The sequence below is a fragment of the Pelobates fuscus genome, chromosome 7 (assembly GCF_036172605.1).
Source record: "Pelobates fuscus isolate aPelFus1 chromosome 7, aPelFus1.pri, whole genome shotgun sequence".
NCBI classification, from domain to species: Eukaryota; Metazoa; Chordata; class Amphibia; order Anura; family Pelobatidae; genus Pelobates; species Pelobates fuscus.
This window is the reverse complement of record NC_086323.1, coordinates 16212791-16227200: the sequence shown is the minus strand read 5'-3', so window position 1 is coordinate 16227200 and position 14410 is coordinate 16212791. Positions and strand designations below refer to the sequence as shown.

Sequence of the window (14410 nt, the reverse complement as noted above, 5' to 3'; positions counted from 1 at the left end):
AGAGAATGCAGGTAGAGGGGCAGTTAGTGATGGCAAGGTAGCAGGGCAGATAGAGAATGCAGGTAGAGGGGCAGTTAGTGATGGCAAGGTAGCAGGGCATATAGAGAATGTAGGTAGAGGAGCAGTTAGTGATGGAAAGGTAGCAGGGCAGGTAGAGAATGCAGGTAGAGGGGCAGTTAGTGATGGGAAGGTAGCAGGGCAGGTAGAGAATGCAGGTAGAGGGGCAGTTAGTGATGAGAAGGTAGCAGGGCAGATAGAGAATGCAGGTAGAGGGGCAGTTAGTGATGGGAAGGTAGAAGGGCATATAGAGAATGCAGGTAGAGGGGCAGTTAGTGATGGGAAGGTAGCAGGGCATATAGAGAATGCAGGTAGAGGAGCAGTTAGTGATGAGAAGGTAGTAGGGCAGATAGAGAATGCAGGTAGAGGTTATGGTGGTAACAGGACCGATAGAGGAAGTATGCAAAGGGCAGATACAGGGGGCATGCAGAGAGGGTAGATACGGGGGGCAGGTATTGATGGGCTGGTAGCAGGGCAGATAAAGGGGGCATGCAGAGAGGGTAGATAAGGGGGGCAGGTATTGATGGGTTGGTAGCAGGGCAGATAGAGGGGGCAGGTAGAGAGGGTAGATACGGGGGGCAGGTATTGATGGGCTGGTAGCAGGACAGATAGAGGGGGCAGGCAGAGAGGGTAGATAAGGGGAGCAGGTATTGATGGGCTGGTAGCAGGGCAGATAGAGGGGGAAGGTATTGATGGGTTGGTAGCAGGGCAGATAGAGGGGGCAGGTATTGATGGGTTGGTAGCAGGGCAGATAGAGGGGGCAGGTATTGATGGGCTGGTAGCAGGGCAGATAGAGGGGGCAGGTATTGATGGGTTGTTAGCAGGGCAGATAGAGGGGGCAGTTATTGATGGGCTGGTAGCAGGGCAGATATAAGGGGCAGGTATAGATCGGTTGGTAGCAGGGCAGATAGAGTGGGCAGGTATTGATGGGCAGATAGAGGGGGCAGGTAGTGATGGGCAGATAGAGGGGGCAGGTATAGATGGGTTGGTAGCAGGGCAGATAGAGGGGGCAGGTAGTGATGGGCAGATAGAGGGGGCAGGTAGTGTAGAGCAGCAGTAGGTGGGAGGCAGACAGAGAGGGAGTGGGGGGAGGAGGATGGAGAGGAGGGGGGGAAGGAGCTCTGATTCTCCTGCAGTTTGATCTCTCCGGCTCTCCGTAGCGGCTGCTTTTTGGGGGGTTTCGGGTTATATATTTATTCCCATCCTTGTGGCCCCGTGTTCCTCCCGCTGTCTGTCCGGGATTGGGGGCTGGGGAGTCAGTGTGGCCCGGGAGGAGCCCCCCCTTATCCTCCATCCCTCCCTCCCTCCCCCCGGCCGGCTGACAGGGGGGGCGGCCATGAGAACGGATACAAAGTAACAGAGAGATGGAACCTCGCGGGGCCCGGGGCTGGGGGGGGAGCACCCGGGACATGGCTGCAGGGAGGAGGGGGTAACAGCGGGCTGGACAGCGACCGGGGGTGAGTACCGACTGCCATCATTGTGATAATAATGATAATATCACCCCCATCTGGGATAATTCTAATAATAATAATAATATGCCCCATTATATACCCCATCTGTGATAACATACCCCATCTGTGATAACATACCCCATCTGTGATAATATACCCCATCTGTGATAATATACCCCATTATATACCCCATCTGTGATAATATACCCCATTATATACCCCATCTGTGATAACATACCCCATCTGTGATAACATACCCCATCTGTGATAACATACCCCATCTGTGATAACATACCCCACTATATACCCCATCTGTGATAATATACCCCATCTGTGATAATATACCCCATCTGTGATAATATACCCCATTATATACCCCATCTGTGATAACATACCCCATTATATACCCCATCTGGGATAATATACCCCATTATATACCCCATCTGTGATAATATACCCCATTATATACCCCATCTGTGATAATATACCCCATCTGTGATAATATACCCCAGTATATACCCCATCTGTGATAATATACCCCATCTGTGATAATATACCCCATTATATACCCCATCTGTGATAATATACCCCATCTGTGATAATATACCCCATTATATACCCCATCTGTGATAATATACCCCATCTGTGATAATATACCACATTATATACCCCATCTGTGATAATATACCCCATCTGTGATAATATACCCAATTATATACCCCATCTGTGATCATTCTAATAATAATAATAATATGCCCCATTATATACCCCATCTGTGATAATATACCCCATTATATACCCCATCTGTGATAATATACCCCATCTGTGATAATATACCCCAATATATACCCCATCTGTGATAACATACCCCATCTGTGATAATATACCCCATTATATACCCCATCTGTGATAATATACCCCAATATATACCCCATCTGTGATAACATACCCCATCTGTGATAACATACCCCACTATATACCCCATCTGTGATAATATACCCCATCTGTGATAATATACCCCATTATATACCCCATCTGTGATAATATACCCCATTATATACCCCATCTGTGATAACATACCCCATCTGTGATAACATACCCCATCTGTGATAACATACCCCACTATATACCCCATCTGTGATAACATACCCCACTATATACCCCATCTGTGATAATATACCCCATCTGTGATAATATACCCCATCTGTGATAATATACCCCATTATATACCCCATCTGTGATAACATACCCCATTATATACCCCATCTGTGATAATATACCCCATCTGGGATAATATACCCCAATATATACCCCATCTGTGATAATATACCCCATTATATACCCCATCTGTGATAATATACCCCATCTGTGATAATATACCCCATTATATACCCCATCTGTGATAATATACCCCATCTGTGATAATATACCCCATTATATACCCCATCTGTGATAATATACCCCATCTGTGATAATATACCACATTATATACCCCATCTGTGATAATATACCCCATCTGTGATAATATACCCAATTATATACCCCATCTGTGATCATTCTAATAATAATAATAATATGCCCCATTATATACCCCATCTGTGATAATATACCCCATTATATACCCCATCTGTGATAATATACCCCATCTGTGATAATATACCCCAATATATACCCCATCTGTGATAACATACCCCATCTGTGATAACATACCCCATCTGTGATAACATATCCCATCTGTGATAACATACCCCATCTGTGATAATATACCCCATTATATACCCCATCTGTGATAATATACCCTATCTGTGATAATATACCCTATCTGTGATAACATACCCCATCTGTGATAACATACCCCATCTGTGATAACATACCCCATCTGTGATAATATACCCCATCTGTGATAATATACCCCAATATATACCCCATCTGTGATAATATACCCCATTATATACCCCATCTGTGATAATATACCCCATTATATACCCCATCTGTGATAATATACCCCATCTGTGATAATATACCACATAATATACCCCATCTGTGATAATATACCCCATCTGTGATAATATACCCCATTATATACCCCATCTGTTATAATATACCCCATTATATACCCCATCTGTAATAATATACCCCATCTGTGATAATATACCCCATTATATACCCCATCTGTGATAATATACCCCATCTGTGATAATAATAATTATAATAATAATACCCCATCTGTGATAATATACCCCATCTGTGATAATATACCCCATTATCTACCCCATCTGTGATAATATACCCCATCTGTGATGATGATAATATTAATAATAATAATACCCCATCTGTGATAATATACCCTATCTGTAATAATATACCCCATCAGTGATAATATACCCCATTATATACCCCATCTGTGATAATATACCCCATTATATACCCCATCTGCGATAATATACCCCATTATATACCCCATCAGTGATAATATACCACATTATATACCCCATCTGCGATAATATACCCCATTATATACCCCTTCTGTGATAATCTACCCCATCTGTGAGAATCTACCCCATAATATACCCTATCTTTGATAATATACCTCATCAGTGATAATATACCCCATCTGTGATTATATACCCCATCTGTGATTATATACCCCATCTGTGATTATATACCCCATCTGTGATAATATACCACATCTGTGATAATATACCCAATTATATACCCCATCTGTGATAATATACAGCATTATATACCCACCTGTGATAGCATACCCCATAATATACCCCATCTGTGACAATATACCCAATTATATATCCCATCTGTGATAATATACCCCATTATAATACCCCATCTGTGATAATATACCCCATTATATACCCCGTCTGTGACAATCTACCCAATTATATACCCCATCTGTGATAATATACCCCATTATATACCCCATCTGTGACAATCTACCCAATTATATATCCCATCTGTGATAATATACCCAATTATATACTCCATCTGTGATAATATACTCCATCTGTGATAATATACCCCATCTGTGATAATATACCAAATGATATACCTTGCTGTCATAATATACCCAATTATATACTCGATCAGTAATAATATACCCAATTATATACCTCACTGTCATAATATAACCAGTTATATGCACTCATTGTAATAATATACAATTACTGTGTTAATATACCTCATTATATAACCCATATTGTATTGACATTCCCAAATATCTATCCTCACTGTATTAATATACCCATTATATACCCCTACGGTATCAATATACCCCTTCTGTGTTAATATACCCAAATATCTACCCTCTACTGCATTAATATACCTCATTATATACCATACAATAATAAATAATCCATTATCTGCCCAATGTACCTCATGATACACCCCTACTGTATTAATATACTCAATTATATACCACTAGTGTTAATATACCCCATTATATACACACCTACTGTATCAATATAATACTTTTTTTATACACCTATTGTATCAATGTACCCCATGATACACCCCTACTGTATTAATATACCACATTGTCTACCCCTACTGTATTAACATCATGTATATCCAGTTATACATATCTACTGTAGCAATATACTCATATCTACCCCATCTCTGTTAATATACCCATTAGCTACCCCAACTGTGTTAATATATTCTACTATTTAGCCCTACGGTATTAACATTAATTGTATTAACCCAATTATACACACCTATTTGTTTATCAGTATCCACATTATACACCCCTACTATATCAATATACCCAATTAAACACCCCTGCTGTAATAATAAAGCCGGTTATATACCCATATAGTGTATCACCCAAAAATCTAACCCCAATGTATTACTATACACGTTATCTAATCCCACTGGGTTAATATACCCCATTATCTACCCCATCTGTGATAATATACCCCATTATCTACCCCATCTGTGATAATATACCCCATTATCTACCCCATCTGTATCAATATACCCTATTATCTACCCCATCTGTGATAATATACCCCATTATCTACCCCATCTGTATCAATATACCCCAAACAATTCCCATACTGTATTAGTATCCCCAATTATCTACCACTGCAGTCTATTAATATACCCCATTATCTCCCCTGCTGCATTAATATACCCCATAATCTACACCTATTATATTAATACACCCTGTTGTCGACCCCTACTGTATCAATATACCGTACTCATTATCTTCTTTTACTGTAAAAGTATATGTATATATAAATATATTTTTGTGAATATCTGTTTATTGAAGTTCTGGTTGCCACAGACGCAAACGTTAGCATACAATGAGACATTATACAATGAAAAGCAGTGTTTTTAGTGTCACAATGCCATCAATTCAATATAGCAGGTTTCAGTAAGCTAACATTGTAAATTAAATCAAAGCAACTATTTTCCTGGAGAGTTACCCACCTGCTTCCAGCCTGTAACCCTGCTACATCGCTCTCTCAGTCGATCCCCCAGCTGAGACACATATAATCAGAACATGCGATCCCGCTGGGTAGACTTACTGGTAGCTTGGAGCCCACCTTCATGCAAAGATTTAATTACCAGCAAGTTACGGCTTTTATAGCACATATCCCACAATGGCCCTTCCTTACCACAGATCTGATGGATTTCAAGGGTTTGTGCATGGAGGCGGAACCAATGGTGCATGGGCATTCCACCATACAGTGACAAAACAGGTGTCCTGCTCCTCCGTTCTTTGGCCAATGGGAGGTGGCGCTGAACACCACTTTTACAGAATCCCAATGGGAAAATAATAGATGACCTGGTCCATCACTGCTCCCTGGCAAGTCATACCCAGGTTGTCACAGGTTTTACAGACAATAGGCTCTCTATGAGATGGCAACTGTTGGAGATGCCAGGCTGCCCTGGGTACTCTCCGCTATATATGGTGGGATTGCCCTAGGGTGGCTTCCTTCTGGGGAAAAATACATGATATGCTCAAGACGTTCTCTACTGTATTAGTCTACCCCATTATCTACCCCTACTGTATTAATATACCCCATCATGTGTCCTTCTGCCCCATTGTCTACCCCTATTGCATTAATATACCCTATTATATATCCCTACTATATTAATATACTCCATCGTGTACCCTTTTGTGTTAATATACCCCATTATCTACCCCTACTGTGCTATATACTGCATCCTGTACCCTTCTGTGTTAATATACCCCATTATTTACTCCTACTGTGCTATATACCCCAATATGTACCCTTCTGTGTTAATATACCCCATTATCTACCCCTACTATATAAATATACTCCATCATGTACCCTTCTGTGTTAATATACCCCATTATCTACCCCTACTATATAAATATACTCCATCATGTACCCTTCTGTGTTAATATACCCCATTATGTACCTATACTATATAAATATACTCCATCATGTACCCTTCTGTGTTAATATACCCCATTAGCTACCCCTACTGTATTAAATACCCATCATGTACCCTTCTGTGTTAATATACCCCATTATTTACCAGTACTGTATTATATACCCCATCATGTGCCCTTCTGTGTTAATATACCCCATTATCTACCCCTACTATATTAATATACTCTATAATGTAACCTTCTGTGTTAGTATATCCCTTTATCTACCCAAACTGTATTATATATCCCATCATGTACCCTTCTGTGTTAATATACCCCACAGTCTCCTATGTACTACTATTGATTTTAACAAATAATAGTATTGATATACAATTCATCTCAGCCTGACGGTGCAATCCCACCTCTATAGCCGAGATACCTTTAAAGTCTTACAGACTGTGGATATCTAGTTCTAGAGGAATTTGGTGTATGTGATATCTGACTTAATCTATACCGTACTATATATTGTATTCTGTACTCTAACTACAATTCAGATATCACTGCCATTTCCATTACCTGTGGACAATATCCATACTGCATCTACTCAGTTTTTAATTCACTTGTATTTTCACGAGTGTGTCACTATTACTTCACTTGTTTTTTGTGTTGTCCGTAAGCGGCTAAATAAAGGTTATACCGTACATCTATTCAATTTTTCTAGAGATATCTTTTAGTGAAACAGGGGTCCAATTTTTTCTAACTGTAATGGAATACCCAATTTCACTTTAGTCTTTTTTCTTTTAACACATATGGGGTTCATGCCCTTCTGATATCTCTGTAACCCATTGGGAATTTTTTGAGGTAGACTTGGTCCATCTCGAATATTTCCTTTCTTGTTTCTATACTCCATCATGTACCCTTCTGTGTTAATATACCCCATTATCTACCCCTACTATATAAATATACTCCATCATGTACCCTTCTGTGTTAATATACCCCATTATCTACCCCTACTATATAAATATACTCCATCATGTACCCTTCTGTGTTAATATACCCCATTATCTACCCCTACTATATAAATATACTCCATCATGTACCCTTCTGTGTTAATATACCCCATTATCTACCCCTACTATATAAATATACTCCATCATGTACCCTTCTGTGTTAATATACCCCATTATGTACCTCTACTATATAAATATACTCCATCATGTACCCTTCTGTGTTAATATACCCCATTAGCTACCCCTACTGTATTAAATACCTATCATGTACCCTTCTGTGTTAATATACCCCATTATTTACCAGTACTGTATTATATACCCCATCATGTGCCCTTCTGTGTTAATATACCCCATTATCTACCCCTACTATATTAATATACTCTATAATGTAACCTTCTGTGTTAGTACATCCCTTTATCTACCCAAACTGTATTATATATCCCATCATGTACCCTTCTGTGTTAATAAGCACATTATGTACCCTATCTGTATTATTATTCCCAATTATATACCCCTACTGCATTAATTATCTATCTCTGCTATAATGTTATATCAGGGCTCAAAACTTTCACTAGCCAATGGTGTGTAGGAATTACCCCTGGAGGGTACAATATGACTTGCAGAGGCCAGTAACTTTAAGGCCTGAATATTAGAATAGTAATACAGTGTTTTAGCTCTGATTTATACCCCATTATATACCCAAGCTGCCGTATTGTACCCCATCATCTAGCATCAGTGTTTCAATATACCCCTTTATCTACCCTATTGTATTAATATGCCCCAATATCTACTCCTACTGTTAATATACATCATTATCTACGACAAATGCTTTAATATAATCCATTATCTGCAACCCTGGCCTTAATATTCTTTATATTATATACCCTACATATTTAATCTATCCCTCCATTATTTACCCCCTGCTTTATAATTCCCCATTTTATCTACCCCTGCTGCTGTACTATATCCCCATTATCTACCTCTATTGCCGTTTTGTACCCCACATTATCCACCACTTGTGATATAATCTATTGCCACATTATCTACCCCTAGTGCCTTATATACCCCTCATACACTACCACCTACTACCTTAATATACCTCCATATTATTTATTCCTACTGTCGTTAAATCCCCCAACATTATCAACACCTGCTTCTTTTTTTTTTTTTTTTCCATATTCTCCAAATTATCTGCCCCTACTGCTTTAATCTAGCCCATAATCTTTGCCATCTGGTGTAACATATCACCTATTATTTACCCCTGCCTTCTTTATATACGCTGTATTATCAACCCTCCTGCTATTGTATTATTATTTACCCCCTACAGCCAAAATATATCCCTCCTATTAGACCCCTGCAGCTATAGTCGATCCTACTTATCTATGCCAATCTATCCCTATTGTTTTTTTTTTCTTGCTTTTTTTCCTCAAATTACAACTTTATTAATTTAAGATATAAAAAGACATACATACATATATCAAATATTTGTCAATACGATGTTTAGATATGTATTTAAACAATCATACAGCACATAGCTTACAACATGTAACATACATTCGGATGGATTCTGGACTAGTCTAAAGAGACAATAAATAAAAAATAAAAAAAGAAAGATGAGTTTACCATTATATAGTTAAAGAATTATTGCCCACTTATAGTTAGTTAGGTGGGAGGGTATTATAGGTGGCCCTCAAGGGGAGCAGAAGTTCCAAGAGGTTGAGTCAATTCACAGGGTACTAAGTTCTAGAATATTGAATCCATGGTTCTCAAATGTTATTATATGTATCTAATGTCTACTCTCTCTAAAAAGAGTGAGTTTTTATTTCAGTCCATGATGGGATAGAAATACTTCTCCAATGTCTGGCTAAACACATTTTTGTTGCTGCAAAGATATTAATGCCTTAATATTTATCATGTCTGCCTGTAACCGGTAAATCGATATGAAATAAAAAATGCGTGTGGCGTTAAGATACATGTCAATTAGAAGTGACCTGTCAGCTGTAGTTCTATGTATCTTTTAATAGACGCCAAACTTGGACATTCCCACCATCTAGGAGTTTGTGTACCCAAATGATTTAGTTCTCTGAATTAGGACAAAATCTCACAAGCCATGTGGGAGCCAAAGACCATCTTTGTATTAACTGAAAATATTGCTCATGTAGACTGACTGTGCATGGAGGCTCTCATGAGCCACTCTCATGGTTCTGATCAGGTCAGACATGGTTCTTCAGGTAGTTTATTGGAATTATCAGGCATGGTTCAGACAAAGGAAACAATATAACTGGATAAACAGAGAAATGGATAATAAAGATAAAGGGGGGGGGACGGGACGACAATTAGTTAAAACTAAACAGGAATATAAAAAGAATAAAGAAACAGGTTAAAAGTAACAATTGAGGTGATCAGCCTCTTTGGCTGGAAAACAGAACTGCAGATTCAGGGTGTTTGAGGATAATTGCAAAATAATAAGAATGTCAGTAATATCCAGGAAATCAATATGAAACCAAAGACGAGTTTAGAAATAAAGCAGGGTTGTATTGGATGAATCAGGATGGTTGTAGGTAAGTAAGGGTGGAACAGGCCTTTAACCCCTTAAGGACCAAACTTCTGGAATAAAAGGGAATCATGACATGTAACACATGTCATGTGTCCTTAAGGGGTTAACAGATTGTAACAAATCTCAGTAAGAGCCAGGAGCAGAGCAGAGCACAACTTCTCTCTCTCTCTGTGAGTGGGGTGGAGCCTTATGAAGCCTCTTTGTTAGTCCAGGCAGGTGAGGCTGATAAGGTGACTAAGGAGACTAGTGGCTAGAGAGGCCACTAGAGGTGAGAAACAGGTATTGCATGAAATAAACAGAATAATAACTTGGTTGTCATGATCGGATCCTGATAGTCACCATGCATTGTTCCAGGTCTCTAATGGGGCAGTAAAAGCACAATCTCTCTCCCAGTTCAACAAAGCTTTAAACTTATTTAAAAAAATTTCTTATCCATAAATTTACCAATTGTAGTGATTGTTTGTAAATTAAGTGGTGTAATATGTAGATTATCCATAATAAGTGGGTGTCTAGGCAGGTCTGGAGTAAGAACATGCTTTATCCTAATATATTTGAATATTTCCCGAGGATAAAGACCAAATTTATCTTGTAAGTTGGAGAAAGAATTTATTGAATCAGTATCATATAGATCTTTAAATCGTATGATTGCCAGTGGGAGATGTCCAAATTTTCTATATACAAAGAGAGATGAGACAGTACTAGCTCTAGTGATAACATTTAGGGTTTGTCTGTCGGTCAAACCTCTTTCTAAATTTAAAGAGCCAACCCATCAGTCTGGTCCGTATTTGATTTGAGATTTTTAGTTGTCTAAAATGTTTGTACTCTAACCAGAGAAAAAAGTAAGGGTCGATCCTTCCGCCCCCCACCCTCCCACATTTGCACCTTTCTAAATTGTACCATCCCAAGTCTTTATCTCTTTTAATATTTAACATAAATAATTGGGAAAGCACACAAGTTTTTATTAATTTATTTGTAAATCTGGATATCCCAGTTCTCCTGAATCTATCATCCTTTTAAGTATAGACCTAGGGACTCGTTGCTTCTTAGCTCCCCAGACATGTGTGGATAAAATAATTTCCATGTATTTTATTATATTGGATGTTACTGGAATCGGACTAACTCTAAATAGGAAAAATGTTTTTGGGACTACCGGTAAGTATGTTTTAAGTATATTTATTTGTCCGAGCCAAGAAATCTCTAGGCCGTTCCGTCTACTTACTGTCTCTTTGAGATCTATAATTCGCTCCGAATGATTTTTATAAAGTGTAGACTTAAAATCTGAACAAAGTTTAAATCCTAGGTATCGTACCTCTTTATTAGACCAATCTAACGTTTCATAGCTTTCATTTAGAGTTTGAAAATTAGAATTAGAAATATAAAAAGACATTATTTGAGTTTTAGAGAAATTACGTTTATAATTAGAAAACAGACTATATGTCTGTAATGTCTTTAGAACTTCGATAAAAGAAGATTCAGGAGATAATAATATTAAGATTATATCGTCTGCATAAAGGGAAACGAAATGGTCTTGTCGACCAACCACAATTCCTTTAATTGGCAATGTCTTTCTCAGAAGGGCCGCCAATGTTTCTACCGTAAGGACCTACTGTTTTTTTTTTTTTGGTTTGTTTTTTATATCCATATTATTTACCCCTACTGCTTGAATATAACCCCTTCATCTACCCTTACTGCCATTACCAATCCTTCCTTTCTAGCCCTTCTATAATTTATCTTCCCTTTATCTACATTCTCAATCTTCTCCTGCTATCATAAACTATCCTCATAATTTACTTTGCTAATTTACCCCATGACCATATTCTATCACCCCATTATCTACCTCCCAGTCTACCTATACATCCATAATCGATCCTCCCATTATCTATCCATAATACCTTTATCTATCCCCCTATTGTCTACCTCCTCAGTCTATCCATAATATCTTTATCTAGCCCCCCATTATCCTTCTTCTAAGGCTATCCATATTACCATAATCTGTCCTTCCATTATCTACCTCCCCAGTCTATCCATACTACCATAATCTATCCCTCCATTATCTCTCCCCTGTCTATCCATACTTCTATAATCTATCACCCTTTAGCTACCTCCCCAGTCTATCCATACTACCATAATTTATCCTCCTATTATCTACCTCCCCAGTCTATCCATACTACCATAATCTATCCTTCGATTATCTACCTCCCCAATGTTCTTTGTAAAATACAGTATAATATCACTCTGCCGGTTTTACATGGGTCTATTCTATGTAATATACAGTGTAATATCACTCTGCCGGGTTTATATGGGGCTATTATATGTAATATACAGTGTAATATCACTCTGCCGGGTTTATATGGGGCTATTCTATGTAATATACAGTGTTATATCACTCTGCCGGGTTTATATGGGGCTATTCTATGTAATATACAGTGTAATATCACTCTGCCGGCTTTACATGGGTCTATTCTATGTAATATACAGTATAATATCACTCTGTCGGGTTTATATGGGGCTATTCTATGTAATATACAGTGTAATATCACTCTGCTGGGTTTATATACAAATGCCAATAACAATAATAATAATAATAATATGGGTCTATTCTATGTAATAGACAGTGTAATATCAGCTTATATACAAATGCCAATAACAATAATAATAATATGGGCGTATTCTATGTAATATACAGTGTAATATCAGCTTATATACAAATGCCAATAACAATAATAATAATAATATGCGTCTATTCTATGTAATATACAGTGTAATATCAGCTTATATACAAATGCCAATAATAATAATAATAATAATAATATGGGCGTATTCTATGTAATATACAGTGTAATATCAGCTTACATACAAATGCCAATAACAATAATAATAATAATATGCGTCTATTCTATGTAATATACAGTGTAATATCAGCTTATATACAAATGCCAATAACAATAATAATAATAATATGGGCGTATTCTATGTAATATACAGTGTAATATCAGCTTATATACAAATGCCAATAACAATAATAATAATATGGGCGTATTCTATGTAATAGACAGTGTAATATCAGCTTATATACAAGTGCCAATAACAATAATAATAATATGGGCGTATTCTATGTAATATACAGTGTAATATCAGCTTATATACAAATGGCAATAACAATAATAATAATAATATGGGCGTATTCTATGTAATATACAGTGTAATATCAGCTTATATACAAATGCCAATAACAATAATAATAATATGGGCGTATTCTATGTAATAGACAGTGTAATATCAGCTTATATACAAATGCCAATAACAATAATAATAATATGGGCGTATTCTATGTAATAGACAGTGTAATATCAGCTTATATACAAATGCCAATAACAATAATAATAATATGGGCGTATTCTATGTAATATACAGTGTAATATCAGCTTATATACAAATGGCAATAACAATAATAATAATAATATGCGTCTATTCTATGTAATATACAGTGTAATATCAGCTTATATACAAATGCCAATAATAATAATAATAATAATAATATGGGCGTATTCTATGTAATATACAGTGTAATATCAGCTTACATACAAATGCCAATAACAATAATAATAATAATATGCGTCTATTCTATGTAATATACAGTGTAATATCAGCTTATATACAAATGCCAATAATAATAATAATAATAATAATATGGGCGTATTCTATGTAATATACAGTGTAATATCAGCTTATATACAAATGCCAATAACAATAATAATAATATGGGCGTATTCTATGTAATAGACAGTGTAATATCAGCTTATATACAAGTGCCAATAACAATAATAATAATATGGGCGTATTCTATGTAATATACAGTGTAATATCAGCTTATATACAAATGGCAATAACAATAATAATAATAATATGGGCGTATTCTATGTAATATACAGTGTAATATCAGCTTATATACAAATGCCAATAACAATAATAATAA

At 37.1% G+C, this 14410-nt stretch overlaps 1 protein-coding gene across 2 annotated transcripts in view; it reads left to right on the top strand.

The window, feature by feature from the left end:
- Positions 1–1217: 1217 nt before the first annotated feature.
- The window catches only part of B4GALT2 (beta-1,4-galactosyltransferase 2), a 125203-nt gene continuing 112010 nt past the window's right edge, over positions 1218–14410 (top strand). For both annotated transcript variants that reach the window (XM_063427729.1, XM_063427728.1), the window contains exon 1: positions 1218–1514. The gene's annotated coding sequence lies outside the window, so the exon portion shown is untranslated. The remainder of the gene's footprint in view (positions 1515–14410) is intronic.